Source organism: Balaenoptera physalus, assembly GCF_965194825.1.
Source record: "Balaenoptera physalus genome assembly, chromosome: 1".
In the NCBI taxonomy this organism is placed as follows: domain Eukaryota; kingdom Metazoa; phylum Chordata; class Mammalia; order Artiodactyla; family Balaenopteridae; genus Balaenoptera; species Balaenoptera physalus.
In genome coordinates, this window is record NC_138882.1 from 23,011,061 (window position 1) to 23,026,182 (window position 15,122).

Genomic DNA, 15,122 nt, shown 5'->3' on the forward strand with positions numbered 1-15,122 from the left:
TAAGAAAAGAAACTCCTCTTTGATTGGATCAAGAGGAACAATTATACTTCCTAAAATGAGCTTAAGCTAAGAAAATGAAAAGGTTTATAAATAAGAAGTTCAGTACTTCTTTTCTGGTCTCCTTTCATCACTGTGTGATTTACTTTAATAGTAGCCTGTCATTTCAAACTAGATGACTCAGTGGCCTGGTCATGGGTTACAGGGCATTTCATCTGTGGTCACCCATCTTACCCATGAAGAAATTAATATTTAGTCTACTCTTTTTACTCTCTGACTATTATTCTCTACCGTAACTTCCTGACCCTTGCCCAATCAGAAAGATTGGTGCTATTCTGCTTTTACTTACAGAGAAAGAACAAGGAGAAGATAAAATAGGACCTTGCTATTAGGGGGTGCTGGCTCATTTCTGATGGTCAGACAGGAAAAGCTGTTTTGAACTTTGCCCCATCAGTTCCTAAAACTGCAGCATAGGAATTTATAATTGTAACTGCCCTTTATCTTCCAAGAATGAAACTGTTTTCTCCAGTTGAAATTTAAGGGAATGAATTAATCGGTGTTTCTGGCAGGAGTGCCCTATAATTGCAAAGTATTGTGAGTATCACCATACAGTTTTTTCCTTAGATGGTCAATTAGGAGGAAGTATGACATTCTCAAAGCTATTCTCTAATTTGGTCAGCAGACCCTACCAAGAATCTGATCCCCTCTCTGACCAGGTATAATCACAGTGATAAGTGACTTTCAAGCTTATGCCCATACCGTCCTAGATTTCTGATTTGCCCCGGAAGGAGGTTCCCATCACAGTGTTCTGAGTGCTGGCCTTTGGGCCTGACTTCCCAGTGTGCTTGGATTTGAGACTTTTTGCCTGTCCTTTAACTTGTGATTTGCCCCACCTCATGTTTAATTAGGGTTTTTATTCGGAGTGTAGAATCTTAAAGTTTACCCCTGTTGGATTTCATCTTGTTAGTATTGAAAGATTCCATAAGAAAATCTCAAGGCAAAAAGGGATCATAATGGACCTTCAAGGAAAGGAAATAGGAAAGAAGTCCAGAGAAGCAAAGAGTTAACTAGGAAGTCTAGTTGAGTGACTTCTAAATTAAGAGGGCAGACTGAACCCTGCATTTACTTTTGCTGCCTCCTAAAACCCCAATAAGTCAACAAAACAGGGATTTTTGGTTTAAGGCACAAACTCACAAAGATAAAGAGAATGGAGTGGCCATGGTACTAATAAAATTTTGGCATCTGAAAAGCTGATGGACGAGTGGTAACTAAATTAGCACCTCAGAGAATGCCAGTCCCTACGCCAGCAGTGGGGAAAGACACAATTCCATGCGCTCCCCCAGAGTCCTAAAAACTTTAAGAACTGATGGCTTCAGGTTCTACTGAGAGTGAAGAGGAAGATGGGCTAAAACAGTTGATTAGATGAAGGTTGCTATTCAACCCCTGGAGCCCCTTCCCTACCCTCTTAGTAGGAGGTGTATTATCTGGAGTATAAGGCACCATCGAAGGTTGGCATACTGTTTTCAGAGGATTAAAGGGAATATTTTCAGCTCAGCATCATTCTTATAGACAAAATGTTAGTAGTTTCTTCTGTACAGAATCCAACCAGTCCAACAGGAAAGAGCCAAGAATTGAGACTTAAGTGCTCCTCAAACACATACCTCAGCCAGGTCATCATCATAGGTGAAGTCCACAAACAAGCCCCACCCACACCCTCAGAGTTTCCAAACAACCTGCAAGGCTGCCTCTCTTAACTATAAGGAGACTTCTAAGGCTCACCATGCATCTGAGGAAAATCCCCAGTGCGAAAAACAGGTCACAAGACACACACACACACACACACACAAACTTGGAGGAAACAGAAACTGCAGAGATAAAACATCGCAAAACAATAATTAATAACCTCACAATGTTAAGAAGATGTTGCATTCGTAAAATAAGAATATTTAGAAACCATTAGCAGAAATGAAAATCCCAGTAAAAGGTTTAGAAGAGTTGAAGAAATTTCCCCGAAAGTAGAGGAAAATGACCAAAAGATGGGAAACAGGAGTGTGGAGTTAAGAAAATAAAAAGATCATTCAAGAATGTCTAATATTTGAGGGCTTCCCTGGTGGCGCAGTGGTTGAGAATCTGCCTGCCAATGCAGGGGACACGGGTTCGAGCCCTGGTCTGGGAAGATCCCACAAGTCGCGGGGCAACTGGGCCCGTAAGCCACAACTACTGAGCCTGCGCATCTGGAACCTGTGCTCCGCAACGAGAGAGGCCGCGACAGTGAGAGGCCCGCGCACCGCGATGAAGAGTGGCCCCCGCTTGCCGCAACTAGAGAAAGCCCTCGCACAGAAACGAAGACCCAACACAGCCAAAAACAAACTAATAAATAAATAAATAAATTTATTTAAAAAAAGAAATGTCAAAAAAGAAGAATGTCTAATATTTGAACAGTAAGATTTATATGAGGAATGAAGAAAGAACAGAAAAAAATGGAGGAGAGGAAATCTTCAAAGAAGACAGGCCGTATATAATCAGGAATCAGAACGTCTGGAAGACAGAAGAAAATGCAGCATTGCTTTCAAAATTTTGAGGGAAAATGATTTTTCAAACCAAAATTCTATCTCATATATCAATTAAGTATAAACGTAAAACAAAGACATTTTTAGATATGAATAGTCTCAAAATTTTCCCTCCTATGTACAGTTTCTCAGGAAGCTCCTGAAGTATGTACGCCACCAAAAAAAGGAGTCAACAATGGGAGGGGAAGTTACAAGAAACAGAAGTTCCGAGTCAAGAGGAAGGCAAAGGGTTTCTCTAGAATGATGGTGCAGAGATATTCCGGGAAGACAGCTGTGCTGCAGGCACAGAGAGCAACGAGGTCAGACTGGAGCATGCTGGAAAGCTCAGGGAAAGGTTTCTTCAAGAAGATGAAAATGATAGATGAGGTTGAAAGTGTTAAGAGGAGATTTAGACAATTGTGGGAAGTTTGTGGTTGATTTAATACAAGTGTAAAGAAAACCAAGGAACAACAACAATCTTTTCAAAGACAATTATTAACCTCAGGGGAAATAAAAAGTTCTGCAAGAAAGGGTAATCACAGTATGCTCCCTGGCTCATCTGCGAATAGTGTTTACATAGTTATAATAATGAAAACATGGAATCATCCTCTAACCAAGATGGGATGGCGTGATGGGAAATGTGTGTGTGTGTATATATGTGTATATATATATTGTAGTGGAGGGCAGTGGTGAAAGAGAATTAAATCTTTACCTTGCATGGAAGGAAGTCAACAGATAACGTCTAAAATGGGAATACCAAGAAATAACAATATAAACAATATCTCTAAATTACCATATTTAGAGATAGGAAGATAAATATTAAAAGAAGCAGCTTAGGACTTCCCTGGTGGCGCAGTGGTTAAGAATCTGCCTGCCAATGCAGGGGACACGGGTTCGAGCCCTGGTGTGGGAAGATCCCACATGCCGTGGAGCAACTAAGCCCACGCGCCACAACTGCTGAGCCTGTGCTCTAGAGCCTGCAGGCCACAACTACTGAGCCCACGTGCCACAACTACTGAGCCCACGTGCTGCAACTACTGAAGCCCGCGTGCCTAGATCCCATGCTCCGCAACAAGAGAAGCCACAGCAATGAGAAGCCTGCGCACCGCAGAAGAGTAGCCCCCCGCTTGCTGCAAGTAGAGAAAGCCCGCACACAGCAACGAAGACCCAATGCAGCCAAAAAATAAATTAAATAAATAAGTAGATTAAATAAAAATAAAAGAAGATGGAAAGGTTAACAGTGTTCTCAGAACAACACTTGCCACTGAACCTCTCTGTAGGTGCTCACACTGTGTCCCCTCTATGTGCAGTGTCCTGGCTCATCAGACCTATTCCATGGAGCAGCTTGAGCCATAATCAAGTGGCTGGTGGCGAAACTGAGCAGAGCCTAGACACTTAACAAGCTAGGACTGAGGGCAGCCAAAAAACCCAGCCTTGAGACACCCTAGTTCCAAGAACATTTGGGAGAATTTTTGATCACGGGGTAAGGGAACATGAAACAGTCCCTGAAGAGAAAGAGGAAAAATAAAGAAAAAATAAGGGCCAAAACCAAGAGTCAGTGGCAAAACATAACAATTTCAATAACTGCCTAAGCCTAGAACCAACTCTTTCACTGGCTGACAATGCCACAGCCCTTGACTTACCCCAAACTGGAATGATGGCTTGTTTTTGTGGATTCCTTGTACCGTAATTAGTTTTCTTTTTATTTGTTTGCTTGTGTGTTGTTTAGAAGCTGGCTTATTCAAAAAAAAAAAAAAATTTAGGTAGCATGCTACTATAATATGTTCAGAGAGAAACTGAACAGTTTGTGTGGTTTTCTTGACTTCTCATAAAAAGGGATTTCTACTGACTGGGGAAAAAAATTATCCAAGTGGGAAAGGAGTACCATATCCTAGTATGTTAAAATAAGATTACAAAATTCTCTGCATCAACAGAATGACATCCAAAGTATGCATTTTGAAGCCAACATTTTGCAGAGGAAAGAATACTATGCACTGTGTAAATACTTAGAGGAAGTTAGAATTTTTTTAAGCTACAGAGATGAAGGTGGTACTGTTGGAGATACCTCTGTGGTATGATGATGGGCCAAGCTTTGTGACAGAAACCATTCATTGCAAGAATTTAAAATGCAGTCATAAAATAACCCACAAATACTGAATGCCTAACCAGCAGTCAGCTCTCGATAATGCTAAGAACACATTATTTTTCACTGGAAAAGAAAAGGTGGTTATTTGTCTAGCCTGTTAAATATATTGATGGCTTTTTTAGCAAAAGTTTATTACTGTGAATCTCGTTCACTTGAAAAGCTTATTTCTGATATTTCTCACCTCAACTCTTTGGGGAGATCATTATACTGATGGATTCTTAAGCTTGTGTTATAGGAAATGAAAGTCTAGGAAGATTAAGCCATTTTTCCTCGGTTACTGCTATAGGAATTGGCTGGAGACATGTCCTTTGATGGCAGCAGCTCTTTGCTGCCACCTCAAATTTTGACCTTCAATGACATTTCAGAAGGCCTGGGAAGTGTTTCAATGTAAACGGGAAGAAAAATACCTTAAGTTTTGGCATTCCCAAGCCTAGAGCAAGTCTTTCTGGATCCTCACAGAAATCTCAATTTTCAATATTTTGCTTTTGCTCAAAATAATGCTGCATACATTTCCAATAACCATGAGTATGAGTAAAGTTTGATAAATAACGAGCAGTCCCCCACCAACTTGTACAGGTGGAAATGGGCCTGAAGGTCACTCACCATTCTCAAATATTTATAGAACAACAGCTGCGTATGTAGCGCTATCAAATGCCAGCATCACCAAGTCCCAGCTAGAAAGGTTCCTTCAGGCCAGTGGGGAAATAAGACAATTACATATGCAAAATGAAATAATAGTATAGGGCCATGAATCATTAAATAATAAATGAATGGATGGGCAGGAAGTAGCTAGTAATTTCTGAGAAAGGAGGTACCCTTGAGAATGGGCAGGTATCGTCACCCAGTGGAACCCGGCCACCTGTGTTCAAATCCACACCACCATCTGCCACCCCTACAACCTGAAGCAAATTGTTTGACCTCTCTTTGCTTCAGTTTCCTGATCTGTAATGAGCCAAGATAGGGGTGGGGGTTATGTAGAAGGAAAAACTGATACTTTGCCTTGTTTTCTACATGATTATGTTTTTTACAGTCCATAGTCAGATGAACAAAAACCACTTTGACTCCGAGATAAACCAAAAATGTCTGATTCTGTCCCCCCAAATAAAGAAATCTTGACTATTTCCCATAAACTCCCTTAAAAAAGCAATTCTATCTCCTATTTCATGCAATGTTGTTAACTGAAAATACATCATGACTTTTTTTTTTGAATTTTATTTTGTTTATTTTTTATACAGACGTCATGACTTTTGAGAATATGATAATCACTCGAGAAAGTTGTTTTTTACTGTGAACAGATATGTAACCTTGGCAACTTGGTAGGTTTTATCTCTTTAAATCCCTGGGTTTGGGTTTGCTGTGCCAGACCTTCTGAAGTTTGACTCTCCCGCATTCTTTGCAAGTAAACTTTTTCTTTCCTTTTTGAAATGCTCCTGTCTCTGAGCCTTCCTTTGACAGTAACAATAGTACCCACCTCTTAAAGCTATTATAAGGATTGAATTAATATTTATAAAGCACTTAGCACAGTGCTAGGCTTTTGTTCAGTGATAAAGTGGTAGTAGTATGAGAAGGCTTCCCAGAGAGGAGCAGACTTTATCTGGTCCAGAAAAATGAGGAAGATTTAGATGGAATAGGGAAAGGCATGAGGGCAAAAATGTCACAGCCTGACTGAGGAACCCTGAATAACCTCATGGGAATGGAACAAAGGATTCGCTTTGAGTGTGGCAAGAGAGACAACACTGCTGGGAATATCAGTTGTGAATTACACATTGAAGGGCACGGTCTTATTGGTGAAGATAATAGAGTTAGTGATATTATTTGTGGTCAGTGACATAACCACACTCTGCTGTAAGAAGTCCTTTTGTCCAATAATGCCTTTGGAAGCCAGAGCCCCTGTTAGTCCTGAATCGCTGTTTGAAGTTTAACTTGACTTTGCAAGCTGCCTGCTGCCTTTGCTGAAAATGAAGCAGACCATTGCTTCTTACCCACTCCCTCCAACCCCGACAATGCCAAAGTCTGCTGTTTCCTGGCAACCTGCTCAGAAGTTAGAATCGAAGCTATTTTGTAAACCAATTAGAGAAGCCACAATTAGCTCCTTTATTATGTCCTAATAGCATTTTTTTCTGCCCATCTTATTTGAGGTCAAACCACTTTGGCTCGTCATATAATTTCTGCTAGCGTGTTGTGAGCTGTGCAACATTCATTTCAGTACTGGTTCTAGAACTCCTCTGCCACTGATCACGACACTAATCAAGAAGTTGAATTCATGTATGGACCAGTCTAGAGAACATGACTAATACTCTGTGAACTAGGAGTCTGAAGCTTAATTCCCTTTTGCTTCCACATTTTGTTTTCTAACCTCTGAAATTCTATGCTTCCTTCTTAATTTGATTTTCTAATTTTTTAAAAATCACTTGATCATGTACTGGAAACAAAGAGCTTTTCCAATTTTCTGCCAGTTAAAATCTTTGCCTTTCAAAATCTTTGACCCTACCTGAATCTTCTCATCCTAGGAGTTTTTCTGCCTTGGCTAAGGAGCTCATAAGCTTTGTGAATGTACTTTAATGAATGTAACTATTTATCTATAGCAGTTTTGATTTACTTATTGGCTAGATTAAATCATTTAGTCAGCATGGTATTGGGAAAAGAGCATTGAGTTCTTGTCCTGACTTTGACACTGTCTCATCACATGCCCTCAAACAAGACACCTACGCACACTAAGGCTGACTTTTCTCATCTGTAAAACAAGAGGGTTGAACTAGACTAGACAATACCTAACGTCCTTTCCAGCATTAAAATTTCATAATCCATGATCTCATGTGCATCTAATCGATCAAGATGTTCTAAGAAAGGTCACCTTACTGCGTGGGGCTACACTGACTGCGACCAAAAACTTCTGTCAAGGCTGCCAATGTTCTCTGCCTCCTGGGGTTCACACCCTAATGCTATCCTCTTCCCTCCAGTGTGAGCTGAACCTCGTGACTCCTTCTATCCAACAGAATACAGCAAAAGTGATGGGATGTCATTTCATGATTAGGTGCAATACTGCAATGCAATCTGACACTAACCGCCGGGAGTGACTACAGAGTCCACAGATTTAAGGGCACAGACCCCAACAAAATTGCCCGCACTTTAGATGCCAGCCACAAGTTTGGGCATCCCCAAGCCACTGACCCTTCTGAGCATCTGGCTTCAGATCTAGGGATTCTCACTACCCTCTAGGGTTCAACAATTCATTCGAACAACTCACAGCACTCAGGAAAGTGCTATACTTAGAATTACAGTTTTATCGTAAAGGATACAAATTAGGACCAGGCAAATGAAGGCACACAGAGAGAAGTTGCGGAGGGCCTCAGATGCAGAGTTTTCATGTCCTCTCCCTGTAAAATTAGGACACAGCAACCTGTTAGCATGTCAGTGCGCTCACAAGCCAGGAAGCTCACTGAGCTTCAGTTTCCAAAGTTTTTATTGAAGTTTCATTACTTGTGCTGGGTTGATTTAATCATTGGTTGAGCTCAGTCTCCAACCCATTTCTCTCCCTGGAGGCTGAGCTAAAAATTCCAACCCTCTAATCTGACTTTCCATCCTTTTCATCTCATAAACTCAGGTACGGTAGAGGGTCCCACCATGAATAACAAAGACACTCCTATAACTCAGGAAATTCCAAGGATGTAGAGGTTATCTTCCAGGAACCAGGAGAAAAGACAAGAAAAATTCTTTATTATACTTTAGGTTACAAAAGATTGTGACTTTCATCTTGCTAGCAGATCAAATCTATTACTGGTTTCGATGAAGCAAAAGGCAAGGTATTGAGGGAGGCCTCAGTCCAACAACCCTCAAAGGACTGAATCCAAATTATTAGAGAAATGCAAATCAAAACCACAATGAGAAAAAAAAAAAAAAAAAAAACTACAATGAGGTATCACTTCATACTGGTCAGATTGGCCATCATCAAAAAGTCTACAAATAATAAATGCTGGAGAAGGTGTAGAGAAAAGGGAACCCTCCTACACTGTTGGTGGGAATGTAAATTGGTGCAGCCACTATGGAGAACAGTATGGAGGTTCCTTAGAAAACTAAAAATAGAGTTACTGTATGACCAGCACTCCCACTCCTGGGCATATATCTGGAAAAGACTAAAACTCTAATTTGAAAAGATACATACTCTCCAATGTTCATAGCAGCACTATTTACAATATCCAAGACATGGAAACAACCCTAGTGCCCATCAACATACGATTGGTTTAAGAAGACGTGGTATATATATACAATAGAATATTACTCAACCATAAAAAAGGATGAAATAATGCCATTTGCAGCAACATGGATGGACCTAGAGATTATCATACTAAGTGAAGCAAATCAGACAAAGACAAATATTATATGATATCGCTTATATGTGAATTCCAAAAAATAATACAAATGAACTTATTTACAAACAGAAACAGACTCACAGACATAGAAAGCAAACTCATGGTTACCAAAGGGGAAGGAGAGGGAGAGATAAATTAGGAGTATGGGATTGGCAGATACATACTACCATATATAAAATAGATAAACAACAAGGATTTACCATACAGCACAGGGAACTATATTCAATATCTTGTAATAACTTATAATGGAAAATAATTTTTAAAAAGAATATATATATATATATATATATATATCAGAATCACGTTGCTGTACACCTGAAACTAACATGATATTGTAAATCAATTATATTTCAATTTTTTAAAAAGCCAAAAGGAACTGAATCCAGTCAACAACCATGTGTGTGAAGTTGGAAGCTGATCCCTCCCCAGTTGAGCCTTCAGGTAACACCCTGATTTCAGCCTTATAAGAAATTCTCTCTCTCTATACATATATATTTTTTGGCCACTCCGATGTGGGATCTTAGTTCCTGGACCAGGGGTTGAACCTGTGCCCCCTGCAGTAGAAGCACGGAGTCTTAACCACTGGACTGCCAGGGAAGTCCCAGCCTTATAAGAAATTGTGAAGCAGAGGACCCAGTTAAGCCCATCACAGATTTCTGACTCACAGTAACTATAAGAGAATAAATATGTGTTGTTTTAATTTGTTAAAATTTTGGGATAATTTGTTACGTAAGAATACACATAACTAATATACTGACTACGTTGTGACTAAAAGACAGTGATGTCCTGAACACAGAGAACCTAGAAGGTTAAACCAAATAAATGGATTTCCTAAGTAATGCTAAGTAAATGAAAAAAATGAGATGGATCTGCTTAAGCAGAAAACTACTGGCATGGAGAGATTAAGTGACTTCCCTTAGATCAAACAGGAAGTAGTAAAGTGAAGATTTGAACCCACTGTGGCCAGAGTCCAGAACCTGTGCAATAAAAATTCAAACTGCAAAACCACAAGATAACTGCCCAAGGTCCCTTACTATCAAAGCGTTTCTCCCCCACAAGTTCTTAACTACTGTTTATTTATATGCCATTGTTTCCAAAGAGGGTATAGAGTGTCTCAGTAATCCTACAATACACTGTAATAAAATTAAAATAAAATCTAATGAGGAAATCAGAATGAAGAGACTATCAGGATAGAAAAAAATAGAAGGAAGCTAGGAGGGCTTATTCACTGGGTAGAGGTGGGAGCCACAAATTCTTAACTCTGAATATTCAGGATTCTAGGACAGAAGAAAAAAATATGATCAATTACATGATGCACGGTGCTCTCAGAAGTTTAAAGCAATTTGTTGCACAGGAAAAGAACAACTATTAAAACCAGAGAAAATTTTTTTCCTGCAGGCTCTCACAAAGGAAATAGTGTGTAATATAGTCATCAACAGCCACAAAAACATCTATAGGGAACAAAAATAATGTTATCCAGCTTCCTGCTGATGGCTCAACACATGCACAGATTTTAGAGTAACTAGAAAAATGGATGCAATGCCTAGCTTCTCTCTCTTTCATTTTTTTTCTTTCTCAGTATCTTTTTTATTCCTCCTACTCTGATACCTGCTCTTTGGTAATTTGAGCATTAGAGAAAAAGCTGTGAAATCTTGGGCTGAAAATGAAAACCAAGTACAAAATCACTATGACAATTACTGTTATCATAAAGAGGAGGAGGAGGAGGAAGAAGAGGAGGATGTAGTTCCCTAAGTAAATCAACTGCTTCTTTCCTTTGGACAAACTAACCCTCCTCCATAGCTGTGTGTCCTGCATTCTGCCATCCCACTAGTCAAAATTTAAATGTGCTATTAGGACACATTAGATCCCAACACTTGTATGTTCTCCGTTTGCAGTTGCAGTATGATACTATTTGATTTCTTTGCTGTGAAAACTAAATCTTACAACAGCCCAGCTGGGAATGTCCTGCCTCTTGTAACTATTTGAAGTCTCTGGATAACCTATTTGAACACTCATTATTTCCTGGATCCCAATGACCTTATAAATGAAGCTATTATATGATTATGGAAGAACTATTAAAAATAATATCAGGAAGCCAAGGGATATAAAACAAAGACATGAGTAATTGCTTTGGTCTGTGATTGTTAAATGTTTGGTTTCCATAAAAGGACAAGCACTTTAGATCGAGGCAGGAAGAGGCAAAACGCTGTACAACCTCTTCCCAGAATGTCCTTTGGCAGATCAATGCCAATAGTTAGCCATTTAATTTCCATGTGATTGTTAGAATAGACAAGCGATGGGACTTCCCTGGCAGTCCAGTGGTTAGGACTCTGCACTTTCACTGCCGTGGCCCGGGTTCAATCCCAGGCTGGGGAACTAAGATCCCACAAGCCACCCCCATGGACAAAAAAAAATAGACAAGTGATTCTCAAAGGTAAGGACCACCCCCCCACCCAAGATGGGGACTTCTCAGAATTTGGAGGAGTGAACTATGTAAGTTGAAATCACATTATAATGTTCTACATTAAACATTAAACATCACATTAAAATGTTCTATTTTACATTGGAAAAAAGGAAAGTGTACATTTTCGATATGAAAATGTCTGAAAGTAATTCTCAACAAGATCTTTGCTGCAGAGAACACAAAGAAGCACTGTTTCTCAAGGTCATAAGAAAGTAGGGGACATGGGGGCATGCCTCGCTATGGCGATACCCTGTAAATCAGTACAGGATCTGAGATTTCTATCGTTATCAAAGAGGATACAGACTTAAAAGTTGAGAAACGTGCCAGACAGTTGACCATGACTGATTCATCTTCCTCTCCCCGGCACTTATCATTCCATTTACACAAAACTCCAGGACAAAAAAATCCAATCTGTGATTATAGAATGCATACCAGTGGTTGCCTGGAGCAAGAGGTATGAGGAGTGGGGATTGACTGGGAAGGAACACAAGGGAATCTTTTGGGGTGATGAAAATGTTCGGTATCGTTTTTACTTTAATTAAAAAATACGTCATTGATTAAAAATGCTAACCATCATCTGACAATGCAGAGTTGTCTCAAATCTTCAATTTGTGAAAAAAATGCAATATGTGTGAAGCACAATAAAGCTAAGTGCAATAAAACAAGGTATTCCTGTACCACATTTTATTTATCCATTCATCCATCAGTAGACGCTAAGGTTGTTCCATATCTTGGCTATTGTAAAAAAAAAAATGCTGCAAAAAACGTGGGGGGGCTTATATCTTTTTGAATTACTGGTTTCATCTTCTTTGGATAAATAGTCAGAAGTGAAATTGCTGGATCATATGATAGTTCTGTTTTAATGATTTGAGGAACTTCCATACTGTTTTCCATAGTGGCTGCATCAAGTTACATTCCCACCAACAGTGCAAGAGGGTTCCCTTTCCTCCACATCCTCACCAACACTTGTTATTTCTTGTCTTTTTGATGCTAGCTATTCTGATGGGTGTGAGGTGATATCTCATGGTGGTTTTGATTTGCATTTCTCTGATGGTTAATGATGTTGAGCATCTTTTCATGTACCTACTGGCCATCTGTATGTCTTCTTTGGAAAAGAAAAAAAAGCCTATTCAGTTACTCTGCCCATTTTTTAATTGGATTGTTTGGTTTATTTGCTATTGAGTTGTATGAATTCTTTATATACTTTGGATATTAACCCCTTATCAGCTGTATGATTTGCAAATATCTTCTCCCATTCAATAGGTTGCCTTTTCATTTTGTGGATGGTTTTCTTTGCTATGCAGAAACTTTATAGTTTGTTGTAGTCTCACTTTTTTTTTTTTTTTTTCACTTTTGTTGTGTTTGCTTTTGGTGTCAAGTCCAAAAAAATCATTGCAAAGACTGACATCAAGGAGCTTTCTGCTTATGTTTTCTTCCGGAAATTTTATGGTTTCAGGCCAAATTTATTTCTTAATTAGTATAAACATGTGTTTGTTTTTTGTTTTAGGGTATTTTTCCTTTTTACTTATACCACCTAATTCCTCTAAAGTTATACTTAGAAAACTTTTTTGGTAGTTCTCTCTTTCCTGCTAGACCATAAGATTAACGAAGGCATGAAACCTGTGAATCTGAATCAGCAGTGTGTCTCAGGTATAAGCACTTAACACAAGTAAGTGTGAAAAAATGTTTGCTAAAAGCTACAGGCTTCAGAAACATTGTCTCGTTGAACCACAAATATTTTGTACATAGTCATATACTTGCCAGTTCTGTTATATCTTTGTCCTTACTTCTTTGTGTTCTGAAATAACTTTTTATTTTTATGTTTTAAAATCATTTCTAAGACATTACATCATTTTTCGGGGAAAAAATCAGTTTTAAAGTACAATATTTTTATTTGGGATTTCAGAGAATGTTCTATATCTTGATTGTGGTAGTGCTTGCATGAGCATGTACATTTGACATAATGCATCAAAATGTGTGCACTAGGGACTTCCCTGGTGGTCCAGTGGGTAAGACTCTGTGCTCCCAATGCAGGGGGCCCGGGTTCAATCCCTGGTCAGAGAGCTAGATCCCACATGCCGCAACTAAGATCCAGCACAGCCAAAATAAATAAATAAACAAAAACAAAATGTGTGCACTTTGCATGCAAATCCTACCTCTATAAAGCTGATTTTAAAGGGAATGTTAACATGTAATGGAACTCTTGATCCCCTTCACCCCAACATTCCTCCCAGTGTTCCCCATCTCAGGAAATGTCTACTGCATTCTTTTATCCCCAAGGCCTCATCAGAGAGGCCATCCTTGACCACCCTAGATTAATAGCATTCCTTTTCACTCTCTATCCCCCAATCCTGCTTTACTTTTCTTCATAACACATATCCTCATCTTACATATTATATATGTATTTTTTTATCTCCCCTAACTAGAACGTATTTTGTATGTTTTGTTCCCTGCCGTATCCCAAGAACCTAGAACAGTACGTGGCACGTTGAAGATGTTCAATACATTTCTGCAGAGTAAGTTAAGGAATCCGTTTTTCTTTCCTCTTCTCATTGAAAGTCCTGAGCCCACAAACATCTTAAAATTGACATTGCTAAAGCTCAACTCTAGAAAGAGAAAGCTAAAGCTTTCTCTCTGCTGAAAGCTGAAACCTGTGGCTCTCTTAGTCTCTCCCTCCCATTAAACGGCCCCATCATTCACCTTGTTGCTAGGAACAAGGAACAAGGATTCATCCTTGATTCCTCTTTCTCTCATTTACCACCTTCAATCCATCAAAGATCCTTATTTAGGTTTATCTCCAAAATATACCCTTAATTCATCTCTTTCTTTGCATCTCCACTGCCACCATATTAGTCCAAGCCAACATCATCACTGCTTGGCTTGTTAAAATAGCTCCTGACTTTTCCACCCACATCACCCAATCCTCTCCCAGTTCAATCTCCACACAGCAGCCAGTGACCTTTTCAAATCAGAACATGTTACTTCACGCTGAAAAGACTACAGTAGCTTCCTGGAGCTCTTAGAATAAAATCCAGTCTCCTTCCCATGGCCCAGAAGATTCTATGTGATCTTTCCGCAACCTATCACTCTCCTTCTCACTACCATCCAGCCACCTGGCTTTCTTTCAGAAGCACCAAGTTCATTCTGGTGTCGGGGCCTTTGCATTTGCAGTTCCCTCTGCCTGGCATTCTGTTGCTTGAATCCTTCACTTGGCTAGCCCCTTCTTGTCATTCAGGTCACAGCTCAACCTCACCTCCCCATTACCACCCTCCTGAACTGTTCAATCTCAATTACACTTTGCATGCATCCTGTCACATTCTATGTCATTGCCATCTAAGATTACCTTGTCTCCTTATTTGTATAATTATTTACTGTCTGCCTTACTCCACAATGAGCTCCATAAGGACCTTCTCTCTCTTGCTTCCCATGGCCTAGTGATTAGACGAGTAACTGGCATATAGGAGGTTCTCACTAAACAGTTATTATACAAATAAAGGAAAATTCACTTTTAAATAGAAAGAGGTAGAGACATAAGTTTGCAAGCATTTTAAACAGGAAACTAGTTAACCAATTTCTACCAAAGAGGAAATATTTTA